This window comes from Mesoplodon densirostris, chromosome 1 (assembly GCF_025265405.1).
Source record: "Mesoplodon densirostris isolate mMesDen1 chromosome 1, mMesDen1 primary haplotype, whole genome shotgun sequence".
In the NCBI taxonomy this organism is placed as follows: Eukaryota; Metazoa; Chordata; class Mammalia; order Artiodactyla; family Ziphiidae; genus Mesoplodon; species Mesoplodon densirostris.
Genome location: NC_082661.1, coordinates 197,592,180 through 197,609,485, shown reverse-complemented (window position 1 = coordinate 197,609,485; position 17,306 = coordinate 197,592,180).

Below are 17,306 nucleotides of genomic sequence, written 5' to 3'. Positions count from 1 at the left end.
TTTTTATTGTGGATACTTCTTCTTTCTTGTCTCTCCTTTTGTCCCATCATAGCAGCATCTTGCCCTCCATTTCCACCCCAAGTATGTCATGTTAACAACCTCGTGTGTCTCTCCATACCTTTCTCTTACACAATTCTCTACAGATTTACATATTCATACATGGATATGGCTTTTTGTCACAACTTTACAAAACTGAAACCATATCTACTTTCTGCATCTGGCTTTTCCCACCCAAGAGTACAAGGCAAAAATCCCAGCAAGTCATCTGTTAAACTTCTACTTCATTCTTCTGAAAGGCCACATTATATTCCATAGTGCAGATTTGTCACAGTTTATTTATTCATTCTCCTTTGGTGGACATTAATTTTGTTTCTAGCTCTTAGCCACTCTGAGCAATGCTATAAAAACATCTTTGCATGTTTGTTATAGGATAGAGTCCTGGGAGGGGCATTGTTGAGTCAACAGATACGTGTATTTTATTTTTCAGAGAAGTTTCATTCAGGTAACACACAAAAAAATCATTTATTATGTGAAAGACACAGTTTTAAGCATTTCATGAATATTAACTCATTTATTAATGCTATGTTGCCTTCCAAAAAGGCTCTAACACTTCCCATTTCCACCAATAGGAAACACTTCCTATATTCCACTAGCAAGTAACAGTATGACTCCTTTTCATTTTTGCCAATCTAATGAGTGCCAGGTAATATCTTACTGTTACTTTAGTTTGCACTTCCCTGGAACTAGTGGATTTAAGCATCTTTGTGGGTCTTTGGAGTTGCTCTTCTGCATTTTGCCAATTCATCTCGGTTGCAAGTTTTCTGTTGGGTTGTTGATTATTTTTCTTATCAATTCATAAGAGCTCTTTGTATATTAAAAAATCAATTCTTTTTCTGTTGTATGCATTATTAATATTTTCAGATCTATTGTTGGCTTTGTGGACTTTGCTTATGATAAGTTTTGCTTTAATTTTTTTTACAAATTTCATGTAATCAAATACGGTTAACTATATAGCTTCCGGGATTCTATTGTCCATGTAGTTGCCTAGATTTTTAAGATTATATCTAAGCCTTTAATTCATCTGCAGCTTATTTTCTTATATGGCATAAGGTGGAGTCCATTTTTATTTTCTTCCAGAAAGAAGTCAGTTTTTTATTAAATGGCCCATTTGATAAACCTCTTTCCCTGGAATTAAACTACCTATTTCCCCCAAATTAGACTACCACCTTTTCCCTATATGAATGCCTCATTGGAATCTGAGTCTATGTCCACACTGTACTGATTTGATTATGGTAGCTTTAGGTTCTGATTATCTGGTACTGTTTTCCTTTTTCATAGTTTCCTTAACCTAATATTGGACATTTATTTTCCCCAGTGAACTATATGATCACTTTAACCAATTCCAAGGAAAAAAAAAAAAGCAACCTTGTTTTTATCCTAATGGAAACTGCATGAAATCAATTTTAAAAGAATTGACTTTTTCATGATATAAGATTTCTCATCTAAAAACACGGAAGGCATTTCCAGCTATTCAGCTCTTTTTTGTGCTTTAACAAGACAGTAAGTTTTTTCTCTCTATTTTTTTATCACTATTATATATGGAAAAATATGTTCCCATTTTTATTTTTTGCTGGCTCTTATTAGAGCAGAAAAAATAACTTTTGATTCCTGTATATTTAACTAGCATCCATCCACCTTATCACATTCTCTTAAGATAATATTTGCTATTGGTTTGGGGTAAATAGTCTTTTGCCTATTTAAATAATTTTCTCCTATACCTACCTACTTAAAATTTTTATTCAGATTGAATGGTTGTTGAATTTTTGCAAGTGTTGTTGGAATATCTACTGATAGTTTCTCTTAGTTTATCAGTGTAATAGATTATGTTGATGGATTTGGATATTGAACCACTCATGTGGCTGTGAAATAAAACTTGCTTATTTACTGTTTTTTATTTTTTGATGTAATGAAGTCTTTTATAATCTAATATTTTATTTATAATTGTCCCGTCTAAATCATCAGTGAGATTAATCTATAATTATAATTGTAATTAATAATTATAAGTAATCTATACTTTTTTCTTTCTTAAGTTTTGGTATTAAAATTATATTGGCTTCAAAACATGAATTTAAAAGATTTTTCTATGGCTTGGAGTAGCTAAACCTTCATTTCTAACCAGCTCCCAGGTGATGCTAATACTACCAGTCTGTGGACACACTTTGAGAAGCAAGGGTCTAAATTACTTAGCACTGGAATCCTCAGACTTTAGAGGTAAATTAAAACTCAGCTGTGAGGCCATCTGGTCCTAGAGTCTTCTCATTGTTGACCTCCAAACACCTTATCATTGGTCCATTCATGTTTTGCCTCTCTTCTAGGGGTCTGTTTTAATAGTTTGTATTTTGCCAGGAAATCATACATTTCCTGTAGGCTTTTGTAGTCATTGCTGTAGAGTTGCCTAGAGTGAGTCTCTCAGATTTTTAAATTTCTCATGGACCTGTAGTTATGACTCTTTTCTCTTTCTTAACCTCTTCTATTTTTTTCCCTTTTTCAACCTTGCACGTTGTTTGTCTGTTTTATATAAATACATAGTTTATTAATCTATTCAATAAACTTTTGGAGTTATTTCCAGTAGATTTTGACTAATTTATCCTTATTACTATTTTATTCTTTCTATTATTTTTATATAACATTAATTTCAGCTTTTACCTTTATTGATTTCAATTTCTTGATTTCTTTTTCTAAATTTTTAAGATGAATATTTAGTTCCTTTATTTTTTTTGATTTTACTTTTAAATTGTGAAGGCATTTTAGAGCTCTAAATGCTCCTCTTAATACTGTTTTCAGGGTCCTATAAATCTCAATAGAAGTGGATTATTTTTCATTGGTTTCCAGAGAGTTATGAGTTCCCTTTTATTTCCACTTTGATCCAAGACTTAGCAGGGAGTTTTTCCCTTAATTTCTAACTATTTACAGTTTTTAGGTCACGTTTTATCATGCATCTATAACTTTTCATTTTTATGAAAAAATATTTTCTTTATTTGTAGGATGGAAGAAGTCCTTATATGTACTATATCAAGTTATTTTATTATCTTTTTTGGCTCATCTGAATAATGCTTTGACTAGTAACATTGTATTATTTTGTTGGTCTGAATGATTTTTTTCCAGTTTTTTTTTTTTTCCACAGAGCATGTGGAACTTCCCCAACCAGGATCGAACCCGTACCCCCTACAGTGGAAGCATGGAGTCTTAATTACTCAACCACCAGGGAAGTCCTTTCCAGTTTTATGCAGATAAAATTGACAAACAGCACTGTATAAGATTAAGATATACAGCATAATGAATTTTTTTAACTATTAATTCTGGCTAATTGTGAGAGGTATTTTGAAATCTCTCATTATAATTGCATATTTATCAAGTTTTCCTTGCCTATATGTGTTTAGCTTCTAAGTCCTTTGATGTCTACTTTATGACTGCTACATCTTCTTTATTGTTTGTCTTTTATCACTATATAAGAATGTTCTTCATACTCTAAATGCTTTTAGCCTCTGCAGTTCCATCACATCTGATATTAATGTTACCACTCCTGCTTTCATGTGTTTTTCACTTGTTTAATATTTTCTACCTATCATTTTATTTTCACGTTTTTATTATCACCTTGTTTCAAGTATGAATCAATATGTCCAGTGAGCCACATCTTCACACTGATATATTTCTCGTACTTCAAACTTTAGCGTTCTAACACTGAGTTCATCATTTCCCTCCTAAAACTCTTTCCTCTTCTTTATTTTCTATCGCAGTTGTGATAGAAAGCTCTTGTTCTGCTGTTTGTTCTGAAGAGAGTATCCAGATATCCCTTTGCTGGACCATCCCTCCCTCGCTTCCAGCCCAGGAACTCTGGATGGCGTTTCCTCATGCCTACTTCAGGATGGGCATGTTACTACAGCCTAGACAATTAAACATCACCTTCTCCTAGCCTTAGGTACCCAAACAGAACTAATGCACTACAACCGGAATCAAAAAGATGGTAGCTGTCTTTCAGAAGAGGCACTTGAGAGCACAGACTTGGAAACCAGACCACCTGGGCTCAGATCCTGGCTCTGTCTCTTATTTTAACTTTGAGCTAGTACTTAATCTGCCTCAGTTTTCTTACCTACCTCATTCTTGTGAAAATTACAAGTGTCAGTCTATGTAAAAAGTTAGAACAGTTGCCTATTATGAAAGAAAATGTGGGTGTTCTGTTAGAATGGGCATCATCAGAAAATCTATGAACAACAAATGCTGGAGAGGGTGTAGAGAAAAGGGAACCCTCTTGCCCTGTTGGTGGGAATGTAAATTGATACAGCCACTATGGAGAACATTATGGAGGTTCCTTAAAAAACTAAAAATAGAACTACCATACGACCCAGCAATTCCACTACTGGGCATATACCCAGAGAAAACCATAATTCCAAAAGACACATGCACCCCAATGTTCACTGCAGCACTATTTACAATAGCCAGGTCACAAAAGCAACCTAAATGCCCATCGACAGACGAGTGGATAAAGAAGTTGTGGTACATATATACAATGGAATATTACTCAGCCATAAAAAGGAACAAAACTGGATCTTTTGTAGAGATATGGATGGATCTAGAGACTGTAACACAGAGTGAAGTAAATCAGAAAGAGAAAAACAAATATCATATATTAATGCATATATATGGAATCTAGAAAAATGGTACAGATGAACCGGTTTGCAGGGCAGAAATAGAGACACAGATGCAGAGAACAAACGTATGGACACCAAGGGGGGAAGTGGCGGGGGTGGTGGAGGTGGTAGTGTGATGAATTGGGAGATTGCGATTGACGTGTATACACTGATGTATATAAAATGGATGACTAATAAGAAAAAAGTGAGAGTAAAAAGTTTTGCTAAAAATTAAAAAAAAAGAAAATGTGGGTGTTAACTATTGTTATTCTTTACCTATTTATTATACAGGATCTGGGAGGACAAGCCTGGAGCTGTTGGCAGCCCCTGTACCACTATAGGGCACATGAAGTCTGAGAAGGAATGAAGTCGGCATGAAGCAGAGCAGGGCCCAGATCACTGGGCCCTGATCACAGGATTGGGCCTGGGTCCCAAATCTGGTTGTACCCAGGATTTTTCACATGTGAGGCAATAAATCTCTTTTTTTGCCTAATATTCTGTGACTGGAGTCAGAAAGAGCCTTAAATGATACAACGGTCAAGCAATATGCCAAGCTAGAAACTTGAGACCCATTTCAATTTTTCCCTCTCACTGTCCACATTCCACATAGCAAGTCTGCAGATTCTATCCAACACTTCCTCAACTTCTTTTCATTATGATTCCTTTTTCTCACATCCTTAACTCAAGGGAGGAAAAAAAAAAGCAGTATTTGCTGAGTACCTATCATGTACTTATAGACTGCTAGGACATGTTCACTTTTTTAAAATAAATTTATTTATTATTTATGTATTATTATTTTTGGCTACGCTGGGTCTTTGTTGCTGCGAGTGGGCTTTCTCTAGTTGCGGCGAGTGGGGGCTACTTTTTGCTGTGGTGAACAGGCTTCTCATTGCGGTGGCTTCTTTTGTTGCAGAGCACGGGCTCTAGGCATGTGGGCTTCAGTAATTGTGTCTCACGGGCTCTAGAGCACAGGCTTAGTAGCTGTGGTGCACGGGCTTAGTTGCTCTGCGACATGTGGGATCTTCCCGGACCAGGGCCCATACTCATGTCGCCTGCATTGGCAGGTAGATTCTTAACCACTGCACCACCAGGGAAGCCCCATGTTCACTTTTTAATCCTGACAGTAACTCTATGAGGAATTCGAAGCACAGAGATGGTGACTAACTAGTCCAAGTTCACACAGTGAGCCAGTGGTGGTGATTCCACCTCCAGAGGCCACACTTGGCACCACTATGCCATACTGTCTTGATAAACATTTACCTAATGGCTAACCCCAGGAGCAATATCTACAGAACTCCACCCCAGGCAGTGCCCACATGACACAGGCCAGTGGCTACTTAGTCCTTTTTGAAAGTGGCAATGACCCTCTCTAAAGCAGTCTAGTCAATATCAGGAGTCACACACACCCAACCTGATCACTTTTCTCAGGGAATTGGTCATCAACCACTAAATCTACCCATTCTCAGCCCCTAACCTTGTGGAGCCTGTTTGCAAAGAAAAGAGCAACACTAGGTTGTGACCATGCCACATCTTTCAATCATAAAAAGACAAACAAGGGACTTCCCTGGCAGGCCAGTGTTTAAGACTTTGTCTTCCATTGCAGGGGTGCAGGTTTGATCCCTGGTCAGGGAGCTAAGATCCCACAGGCCTCGTGGCCAAAAAACCAAAACATAAAACAGAAGCAATATTGTAACAAATTGAATAAAGACTTTGAAAAAAAAAAGACAGACAAATGGGAAACAAAAAAAACAAACAAATGGTGATTTTCTCAGCTGGAATTCACATGCGCACACACACACACCAGTTCACCAGTCTCCTTAAAAATATAGTTCTTCATGGAGTCTTTCTTGAATAGTCCTATCAAACTCTTGCTGCCACCATTCCTGGGTTCCTCACATAGTCCATTAGAATGCTTATTGCTTCTCCTACAGATGTCTCCTTTCAGTTCCTCAAATCTGCTGGACTCACACTGGGACTTTTGCCCTCGACTGGGACACTCCTCCCACCTGTCTCCACAGAGCCAGCACCTGCTCTTCCTTGGATGTCTGCTTCAGGGAGGCCTCTTCTGCCCACCCTGCCTAAGGTAGGTCCTGCGTTCCCACCACCGCCTTATTCAGAGCCTCAGCCCCTTGACGACTCTCTTCCCAACCCTTAGAACAACATGCAACTATTTTATTCACTTGTATGTTGACGTGGGGTCTGTTTGTGTTTGCATGTGTTTTCCTCATCTTTCTCCTTTATTAGAATGAAACCAAACAGGCATCTTGAGAGCAGGAAACCTGTTTGTTGCCATTGTATCCCTAGTATCTCACATAGGCCTGATGTATAGCAAGTACTCTGTCTCTGTCTCTGTCTCTGTCTCTGTCTCTCTCTCTCTCTATATATATGTATATGTTTGTTGAGTGAATGAATAAAAGAACCAGAGACTAGAACATAGGACCTGGGGGGTCTGATTTCATTCCAATCACAGATGACTTGATGGGCCCCTTTTAAAACACTTGATTGGTATAAATGGGCAGAATGGGTGAAGTCCCCAAACCCTGAATCCTTCTCCTTTTGATAGAATTCCACTGATCCCCAAATGATTCTTTTCCTATTCTTATGTAGCTGGCTTAGACCATAACGCTATAAAGACATTTTAATGTGATACCACTGGTCCCTGAATTTCTCTCATGCCTGTGTCTGGTTTGGCCTCAGCTTTAAAGTCATGTTAATGACAGAGGCCTCCACCTGTCCTTCAAAGGGCTCAGCGTCCAGCTGGGGAATGAGGCAGGTGAGATACCCTACTGTGGAGGAGAGGGGTACCCAGCAGGCTCTGGAAGAACCTAAAAAACAGAGCCTCATGCTGAGGAAGAGCAGGGGTGACAGTGGAGGGGAAACACGACTCTATTGCGTATCTTCCGTGTATCTGGGTTCTCCCATATTATCTCGTTTAATCCTCACCATGGTCCTGTGATGTGGATGTTTTCACCACCATTTTAGAGTTGAGAGTTGTAGTGGAAAAATATGGGCTTTTATGTCAGATTAGCCTGGGTTCACATTTCCCCCTTCCCAAATTAGCTGCTGTGGGGCCCTGGGGCGAGCTATTTAACTTCTCTGGGCTCAGTTTCCTTGTTTTTATTATGAGGCTAGTAACAACTACAGTTGCTATGAATATCTAATGATGAAGATATATGACACAGTCGTTGAAATGATTTTGTGCTCAGCACATACTAGATACTCAATACATCACAACCTTTTTTATTAAGAGATTTGCCCAAGAGTCACATAATAAGTGGCCTGGAACTTGATGACCTCTTGCTTTGTAAGATCCTAAGGATATTTTCTCTACAGGCCATATGGTTTGTCTCATTTCCCAGGTCATGAGCTCTTCCAGGACAGGGATGGTATCACCTCTTTATCTCTTTTTTGGTTTAGTGGCCTATATATGCAGTGGTTATAACTCACACTCCAGTCTCCTGCAATAAGATAGCATGGATTATGCTGATAATTGGGTTTTCTACTCAGTGGTATATGTGAATATTAATAGACTAGGCAAATGGTGCTCTGAAATAAGTGAGCACCCAGGTACCCCTGTCTCCCTTATCCTCCACCTCAAAGAACAACTCCCTCTGTACACACATCTAACCAAGGAGAACAGAAAACAGTTTCAGTGATGTGACTCATTCATGTTTTATGCACAAACATCGTGAAAGAAAATAAAACGTATCAGAGTCACACCAGGAAGGATGAAGGACATTTTAACCTCTGATAAACTAACAAATTTTTAGTCAGCAACCTGGAAACAGTTGAGGTTTTTATATACAGTATTGTGTATTTATGTACCTATCTTCTGATTCATGAAGTGATTCATTCCCCCCCCCATCCCTAGGCCCAATCAGTAAGAACTGCCCATTCCTGTTATGATTTTCTGTTAAAGCCACACTTTTGCTTTCCATTCCTGCTCAGGCCCTCTGCATCCTTCTCTCTCTACAAAATTGTCCCTGCAGTGGTCTCCCTGACGACAGTCTTGCCTTCTAGAATCCAGGCCCCACACTGGCACCAGACAGGCGGCTCCAAAATGCCACTGACCATGTCCCACTCTGCCCCCCTAACCTTCAATATCTTCCCTATCTCCCCCCTGCCATAGAGCGCTTTAGCTTAGAACATAAGTCTCAACAACCTGACAAGAAGGAACATCGAGGGGCTTCCCTGGTGGCACAGTGGTTAAGAATCCACCTGCCAATGCAGGGGACACGGGTTAGAGCCCTGGTCCAGAAATATCCCACATGCCGCAGAGCAACTAAGCCCGTGCGCCACAACTACTGAGCCTGTGCTCTAGAGCTCTCGAGCCATAACTACTGAGCCCACGTGCCTAGAACCCGTGCTCTGCAACAAGAGAAGCCATCGCAATGAGAAGCCCGCGCACTGCTCGCTGCAACTAGAGAAAACCCGTGCACAGCAACAAAGACCCAGTGCAACCAAAAATAAATAAATTGTTTTTTAAAAATTAAGAAATGCTTTAAAAAAAAAAAAAGAAGGAAGGTCAATTATGTCTTTAGCATTTTTTGAGTCTTAAGACCAGCTGCCCAATGCTTACTTTTAAACGTGTTTCAAGACCCTTAAGTGCCTTAGGAAGTAGATGAATTATAGAAATCCTAAATAAATAAACAAGCCTTGGACCCTCATAAAATGTGTTGTTGCCCAATCATAAATAAATCTTGCTCTCTAAGGGGACAGTGTTGTCAGGCAAATGTCACATAAAATAAACGGAATAAGGTAAAAATGGAGTGCCCGCTTTCTGAAAGGGAGAAACAGTGACCAGTACCAGGCAGTAAAGACAGCCAGGTCATGGTTTCTTTCCTCCAATCCCACCTCCTAACTTTCCACACCCGAACCCCACCCTTGCTGATTACAGCCCTAACTGCAGCAACAAAACGATGTTTGCAGAGTCTTCTCCTGGCTGGTCTGAGCTGCTGTCCTCTGCAGTTACCTTGCGTGTGGTAAGTATTTTTGGAATAATTTCAGTGCTACAAACCTCTTGTCTTTCTCTTTCATCCTCTTTCAAAAGAAAAAAGAATTATTCTAAAAGTAACAAATTATGGAACCAGTAAAATCTTATCGCGTAACTAACACAAGGCAGAATTGAATAATAGGTATTAATCATTTGCTTGGTGAATTTTTGTTAAAACCCACGTCTGCAACATGTAATTGCCTTTTAAATTAAATTTGACAGTGGTGATTCATAAGAGCCTGTGTATATCATGACAGTTTCTTAAAAATGAAGGTACATCTTTTAAGAGAAAAAAATGTTCTTAGACATGAAAGAAGAAATTATCGTATCATCATTAAGACTGGTGTCTTAATATTCTGTTTAAGCAGAATATTCTAAAATTCCTTCTAGAAACTTGTTTGGTTTGTAGCTGGTTTCAAGATTTGCTGTTGGAATTACTTTTGCTAGTGTGGGGCAGGGGGACATGACGTCTGCTTCAGTCATTTTGAGGTTTATTATTATTTTACTGCCCGAAGTTAATTCTAAATATCTGTTTTTATATAACAAAAACAATTTTTTGAGATCATCACAATCTGGCCACTTGTTGCCTGTCCTGATTTATATTGTTGTTATTATGGGCACTATTACCAAGGCAGATCTCAGTATTTTCACTGTTGAGGGAATGATTAGATTTTCTCACTTGTATGATTTAAAGAAAGGAGAAAAAGAAGGGTTTTTTTCTCCCTCTTACTTCCAGGTCCCTAAGGCAAACACATTTCTTAAAGATGGTGGATAAAAGGCATGTGCAGTTTGGGAGGTGTTATTTCTAACATCTAGATAGATGTACAGTCTAGAGATTTTGAAATTGTGTGTATGGGACATAACAGTTTCTGTATTCATATATTTGTTCATTCATTTATTTTTTTTAAACACTCATTATGGAACCTTTACTCTGCTCCAGGACCTGTGCTAGGATAAAAAGATGAGTGGCTAGGACCCGTTGTGCTCAGACTCCAGTAGAGGTGAGGGACCTGAAAACAACTGACCTTAAAATATAACCAGGACCAGACAGGCATCTTGAGAGGCCTTAAACACACTGAAAATGTGTGGGGTGCTACCCATCCACACCCCTCCATATGTAAAGAAGTCTGATGTAATTGTGATTATTTCCCTCAGGGTTTTCACTATTTTATTTCATTTTATTGCCCCAATTTTATTGGTGCCTTAAGGATGTGCTTAATTTACCTCTTGCAAAGCAAACAACCCTAAGAACAACCCCAATGCACTTGAATGCATTAGCAAAATGCAGAGGAATCCAGGAGGACTGAGCAAGCACCATTGGTTAGCCATCAGTTTTATTGAGAAATTAGCTCTTAATACTGCTTTCAAACTCATTTGGGTTTTATGGGGATGTGTGGGGGAGGGGGGGTGAACACGGAGATAAATGTGTGTGCTTTTAATGGCTGCCCCTCTTAGCACATAGATCATGCTCTGGAAAAATACATCTGGAGACTTTTGGGAGAAAAAATTATTGGATAATTAAGTGTTTGTATAGGCTGCTGCTTTTTTCCTGAATTAAATTTGTCAGCATTTAAGCGTTTCATGGTCACCAGGTAATTGTATTTTCACTGAAGTTTTGAGATCCCTTTATACTGACTAGAGCACTCACAAATGGTTTTGTTATCTGCTTAGAAAGTATTGGATGGGACTAGCTCAAGTTATGGATTGCAGACATCACCCAAATTCACCATTCTGTAACTTCTGACCTTTGATTTTATGGCAAAGGACCAGCACTATCTTAACCCTCTTTACTTCCATCACCAGTACAAGTTGTTGGCCTTGGGTGGGATGATGGGGCCTCTTCCCCCCCATCCCTTGCAAATAGTACAAAATCTAAAATTATTTAACAAAGTTGACTGTTTACCAAAAAACTTTTCAAAAAAAATCAACTAAGTCCCTTCGAGATGTTTGTGCTGAAGTGGATGCAGCTATTAGCTGTCTTTTACCAGGTAAGTGATCTTCAACCCACATGGTTCAAAGGACAGATGATTCCAATTCAAAACTGAGTTGCAGCAAGATTTAAAATACAGTCCCGGGCTTCCCTGGTGGCGCAGTGGTTGAGAGTCCTCCTGCCGATGCAGGGGACACGGGTTCGTGCCCCGGTCCGGGAGGATCCCACATGCCGTGGAGCGGCTGGGCCCGTGGGCCATGGCTGCTGAGCCTGCGCGTCCGGAGTCTGTGCTCCGCAACGGGAGAGGCCACAGCAGTGAGAGGCCTGTGTACCGCAAAAAAAAAAAAAAAAAAAAAAAAAAAAAAAAGAATTTAGATAGAAATCAAATAAATCACTGCCGCCATTAGTGTGCTTTGGGACCCTATGGGGTAGGGGGTGGGGTGAAGGGCAACCTTGGAAAGCCCACTGTTTTCACCTCCTCCCCCTCTTCCCATTCCTGGAAACGCAGGGAGCAGTAACTGCCCCACATTGGTATTACCTCATACCAAAATCTTTCCCCCAATGCTCCAGATAAAATACAGGATGCCCAGTTAAAGTTGAATTTCAAATAAAGAACGAATAATTTTTTAGTATATCTCAAATAATGCTTAGGACATAATTATTCAAATTTAACTGAATATCCTGTATTTTTTCCCTAAATGCAGCAACTCTATTTAATCATTTAACCATAATTTCTGTTTTTCTCAATTTTAAACCTAGGTGCCTGCTTCCCAGATTCTTTAGCATTCTATGAGTAAAAGAGGTAGTGGCATTAGCAGGTATTGGCTAGGATGTGGAGCAAACGGAACTCTCATACATTACTGATGGGTGTGTAAATTGGTACCACCACTTTGGAATACTGTTTGGCACTATCTATGAACCCTAGGACCCAGCAATTCCACTCCTAGATATCGACACAACAGAGATACATACATAGTTCACCTAAAGTTATGTACAAGAATGTTATAGCAGCACTGTACTGTTGATAATAGTCCAGACTGGAAATAATACAATGGTAACACAGGTAAATAAATTGTGGTATATCTATACAATTGAATATTATACAGTGATGAGAATGAATGAATTCTTGCAGCACACAACATGGCTGAATCTCACAATCATAATTTTGAGCAAAAGACGCCAGGAATAGAAGAATAAATAATGTATATAATTCAATAAATATGTCTCAAACACAGGCAAAATGATCCTCTGGTGTTAGAAGACAGGGTAGAGGTTGCCTCTGGGTGGAGGGTTAGACTCCCTTTGAGAGTAAGGAGGGCTTCTGGGGTTCTGTAAGTTTCTAGTTCTTGAATCAGGTTGTGGTTACAAGAATTGTTCACTTGGTGAAAATTCATCATGTTTACAGTTTCTATACTGTATATATAGTGCATTTCAATTAAAAGTGTATTTAAAGAAGAAAAGAACAACAGAACTGGGGAGATTAAACTGTCAACATAAGAACAATAAGTAGAAGGAAGAGAGAAGAGGCAAGTCTGGGGGGCAGTGGGGTACCCGGCAGGACTTGCCACACAGAAGAGGCATTTCAGGGGCTTCCCTGGTGGCGCAGTGGTTGAGAACCTGCCTGCTAATGCAGGGCACACGGGTTCAAGCCCTGGTCTGGGAGGATCCCACATGCCGCGGAGCAACTGGGCCCGTGAGCCACAACTACTGAGCCTGCGCGTCTGGAGCCTGTGCTCCGCAACAAGAGAGGCCGCGACAGTGAGAGACTCGCGCACCGCGATGAAGAGGGGCCCCCGCTCACCGCAACTAGAGAAAGCCCTCGCACAGAAACGAAGATGCAACACAGCAAAAATTAATTAATTAATTAATTTCAAAACAGAAGAGGCATTTCAGACAGGAAGTGAACAAATCTATGGGGGCGCGGGGTTCCTGTCCTGATCTCTGAGTTCCAGCACTTGCACTTTGAACATTTTTTGAACTCAGAAGCGATGTGTAAGGTTTCATTCCTCACCAGGACAGCTCATCGGGCCTACTGCAGACACGACATCTGTATCTGCTAGGAAACTCCACTAGACGGGCTTCAGAATCCCTCCCGATGTTCATCACAGTTTCTCACCTCAGCCCAGTTCACATTTGGTGATGGAAAATTCTTTTCTAAAAAAAAAAAAAAAAAAACCCTGTGCTTTTCAGGATGTTTAGAAATATCCTTGGCCTCTACCCACTAGGTAGTCCTCACTCCCAGTTGTAACAACCCAAACTGTCTCCAGAAGTTGCCAAATGTCCCCTGGGAGTTGAAGTATCTCTGGTTGAGAACCAGTTCTCTACACATGAATTGTGAACCCTTGGGCAAGCTTTTATTGACTGCTTTCAAGATATTAAAAATACATAACACACATACATACGTACGGACGGACATAAAAAGAAAGAGGCTAGTCACAAACTGTCTAGCTTCTGGTAGTCCCAAAAATTTGCATGAGAAGGGACGTTCTAGGAGAATGCTTACCTTTTATTCCTGAACAAGGCTTGCTCATTTCTGCTGGCCAAGATTTATAGTCCCTGATTGGTAGAGTTCAATGAAAAGAAGAATAAAGGCTTTGGAGCTCCGTAGACCTGAATTCAAATCCCAGCCCTGCCACTTTGTCACTCTGAACATGTGGCTATTTTCTGTTTCTTTCCGTTTCTTCTGTAGCCTTGTGGGAGAACTACCCACATCTTACAATTCCTAGGGGTGTAAAGGAGATATGGGGTGGGAGGAGTATTGTGTTTCCCTCCAGAGCCAAGTACTACTCTCTTTTATTTAACTAACATTCATGAAGTACTTACCCTCTGCCAAGAATCACTCGAAGGACTTTTCAAAAATTAACTCATTTAATCCTCGTGACAACTTTGTAAGTTGGATACTGTTAATATCCCATTTCACAGATGAGGAAACTGAGGCACAGAGAGGTGAAGTAACTCGCCCAAGGCCATGTAAATAGTCACTGGGAGAGCTGGAGCCTAGGGCCAGAGTCCATGACCTAACCACCCGACCGTGCTGCTCGGTCCACTTTCTCATCTTCTGGTTCCTATAACATCTCCTGCAAGGTGCTTGCCATACCTTTTCCCTGGAGAGACTAAGAAGAGGATGTGGGACCAACACTAAGTCTTTGAGACAAGCCTCATTTTCTCATCTACAAAGAGGTTGGCCCGACGATCATGATCTTTCCTTGGCCTTGGCACTTGACCACTTTGCCTCAGTTTTCTCGTCTGCATTAAAAAGGGTCTTATCAGGGCTTCCCTGGTGGCGCAGTGGTTGAGAGTCTGCCTGCCGATGCAGGGGACACGGGTTCGTGCCCCGGTCCAGGAAGATCCCACATGCCGCGGAGCAGCTGGGCCCGTGGGCCATGGCTGCTGAGCCTGCGCGTCCGGAGCCTGTGCTCCGCGACGGAAGGGGCCACAACAGTGAGAGGCCCGAGTACCGCAGGAAAAAAAAAAAAAGAAAAAAGAAAAAAAAAAAGGGTCTTATCACCCTTAATTCCCTGAGTGCTCTGGCCTGCTGTGAATATTAAATAGAGACCAATGTTAAGTAGAGATCAAACATGAAAAGCATAGCACTTTATACGAGTGTAAGCCATTGTGATATTGGCAACACATCACGTGCAGATTTTTTCCATCAACTTTCACTGGCACCTGTCCCCCATGTATACGGTGATCTGCAGATTTCAAAATGTCTTCACATACGTGATCTTATTTGAGCCTCCCCAATACTAGCAGTGACTACAGTTCAAGCCTTCTGATTCCGAACGCATTGATCTTCCTATCACAACAGTGTCGTTAGCCTCGGGGTGCTGGGCTCTCAGGCGCTTTTCCGTACCATTAAATCAGGCCCTGCTACTTGGCAACATTTAGTTTAAAACAGACACAGTGGTGCATATGTCAGGTCATTGACACACAGGAAACATGGTGTTTAATAGACATAGTCTGATCACATTAATACGACAACTCAAAGAAGAAAGTCACATTATACTCATTTTAAAGATGTTAAAACTGAGGCTCAGAGAAGTTAATTTGTCCAAGGACACAGAGAGGGTGGAAAATCTCTGCTGCAGGTGTGGGAAGGAGACCTTGAGGTAGAGCCGTGCATTTCTATCCCTACACTCCGACTCTGCTTCCTGCTCCCAAAAGCTAATGTCTTTACTGTTCTTCATGCATTCCACCCTCTTTCTTTCCCCTGTGCATTTCCTCACATTATTTCCCCTGCCTAGAATGTCTACTATCTATGCCTAGACAAGAATCCCATCAGCCTTCTCCAACTTCACCAGAACGAATGATAATTCTACTCTGTTACTTTGGAAAAAAACAAAAAACACAAAACTTGTTCCCAGATCACATGTTTGGACTTCTCCAGCTCAGGGCCCTGAGTCAGATGCTTCTTTTACACCTACCACGGGGTCAAAGAGATTCACAGAACAGACTTGTTTTGATTGAAATTAAATACCACCACTTCCTCTTTGAATTGTACTTGTCCGTCTGGTGCTTTGCAGGTGTCTCTGCAGTTTTAGGTCTTTAATTTCACTACTAGAGATTCCCACCTCATAAGTTCTCTTCTTAGTTTCTCCTCCTTATTCAAAGTTCTGATACTCCCCTCTGGTTTTGTAACTATACCCAATACCAAAGTGAAGCCAGGCTTGCTGGATAAAAAAACTTGGAATGAATTATCCTTTTCTCTTCTTGTCCCCTTTTGATTTGGTTCTCAGAGGAATCATTGTCTGGGAAAGGAGTCAAACAAATATGATTTAGAGTTAAAGCAGTCAGATTAGGCAATAATACAGCTGGTCCCCTTCACCACTCTTACTTTTTATTAACCCCTCTCTCTTAAGAAGCACTTGGGTACTTATTAAACATACAGATTCCTCAATCCCTTTCCAGACCTATTAGATTAAATCCAAATTTCTAGGGATGTATCATTCTTAAAAAACCCCTCAAGTGATTCTTACACTAAAGTTTAAAACAATAAAAGGAAAATTTGTCAGTTATAAGCAAGTTTTCTATTGTATTTAAATAAATTATATCACAAATGTTAGCTAACAATATGACAGTGGTTTTCTAAGACAGAATATCTATAAACAAACCAGTGGACAATAACTGCTATGTAGAATAGTTTAATTCATAAAGACTTGGTTATAATGAGAAATACAAAACACATCTATGCAAAAACTGAAAAGTTTGTGTCTGACCCCAGCACAAATTTACATTCACTCTATTAGACAAGGGAATACTATCCATTCTGATGACTGTTAACCACCACCTCTCTGCTAATTCATTCCTTCAACAATATTCTACTGCATATCTGCTGTGTGCCAGGCACTGCTGTAAGACTCCTTAGTCAGCCCTTTATTACTTTAGCTTGTCAGTTAATTGTCTGCCCCACCACATGGCAATATATTTTCCTGCATTATCAGCAAAGGTATCATTGCCCTTCCAGTTTGTCAGAAAGGAGAAAGACCTTCTAATTCTAGTTAAATATTTATCTACACCTTGCAGTTTCAAACATGATTCTCAGTGTGATTTGACCATAATTATATAGCCTTCTCAATCTGGGTGGTTTTCTCTTTGTGTCATAAAGCAAGTTCTTGATAATAAATATTTGAGGCTCCTTTCTCAGGCAGTTCAAAGTGCTTTGGCATTTGTATTCCACAAGGAGAGTTGGCTGTTG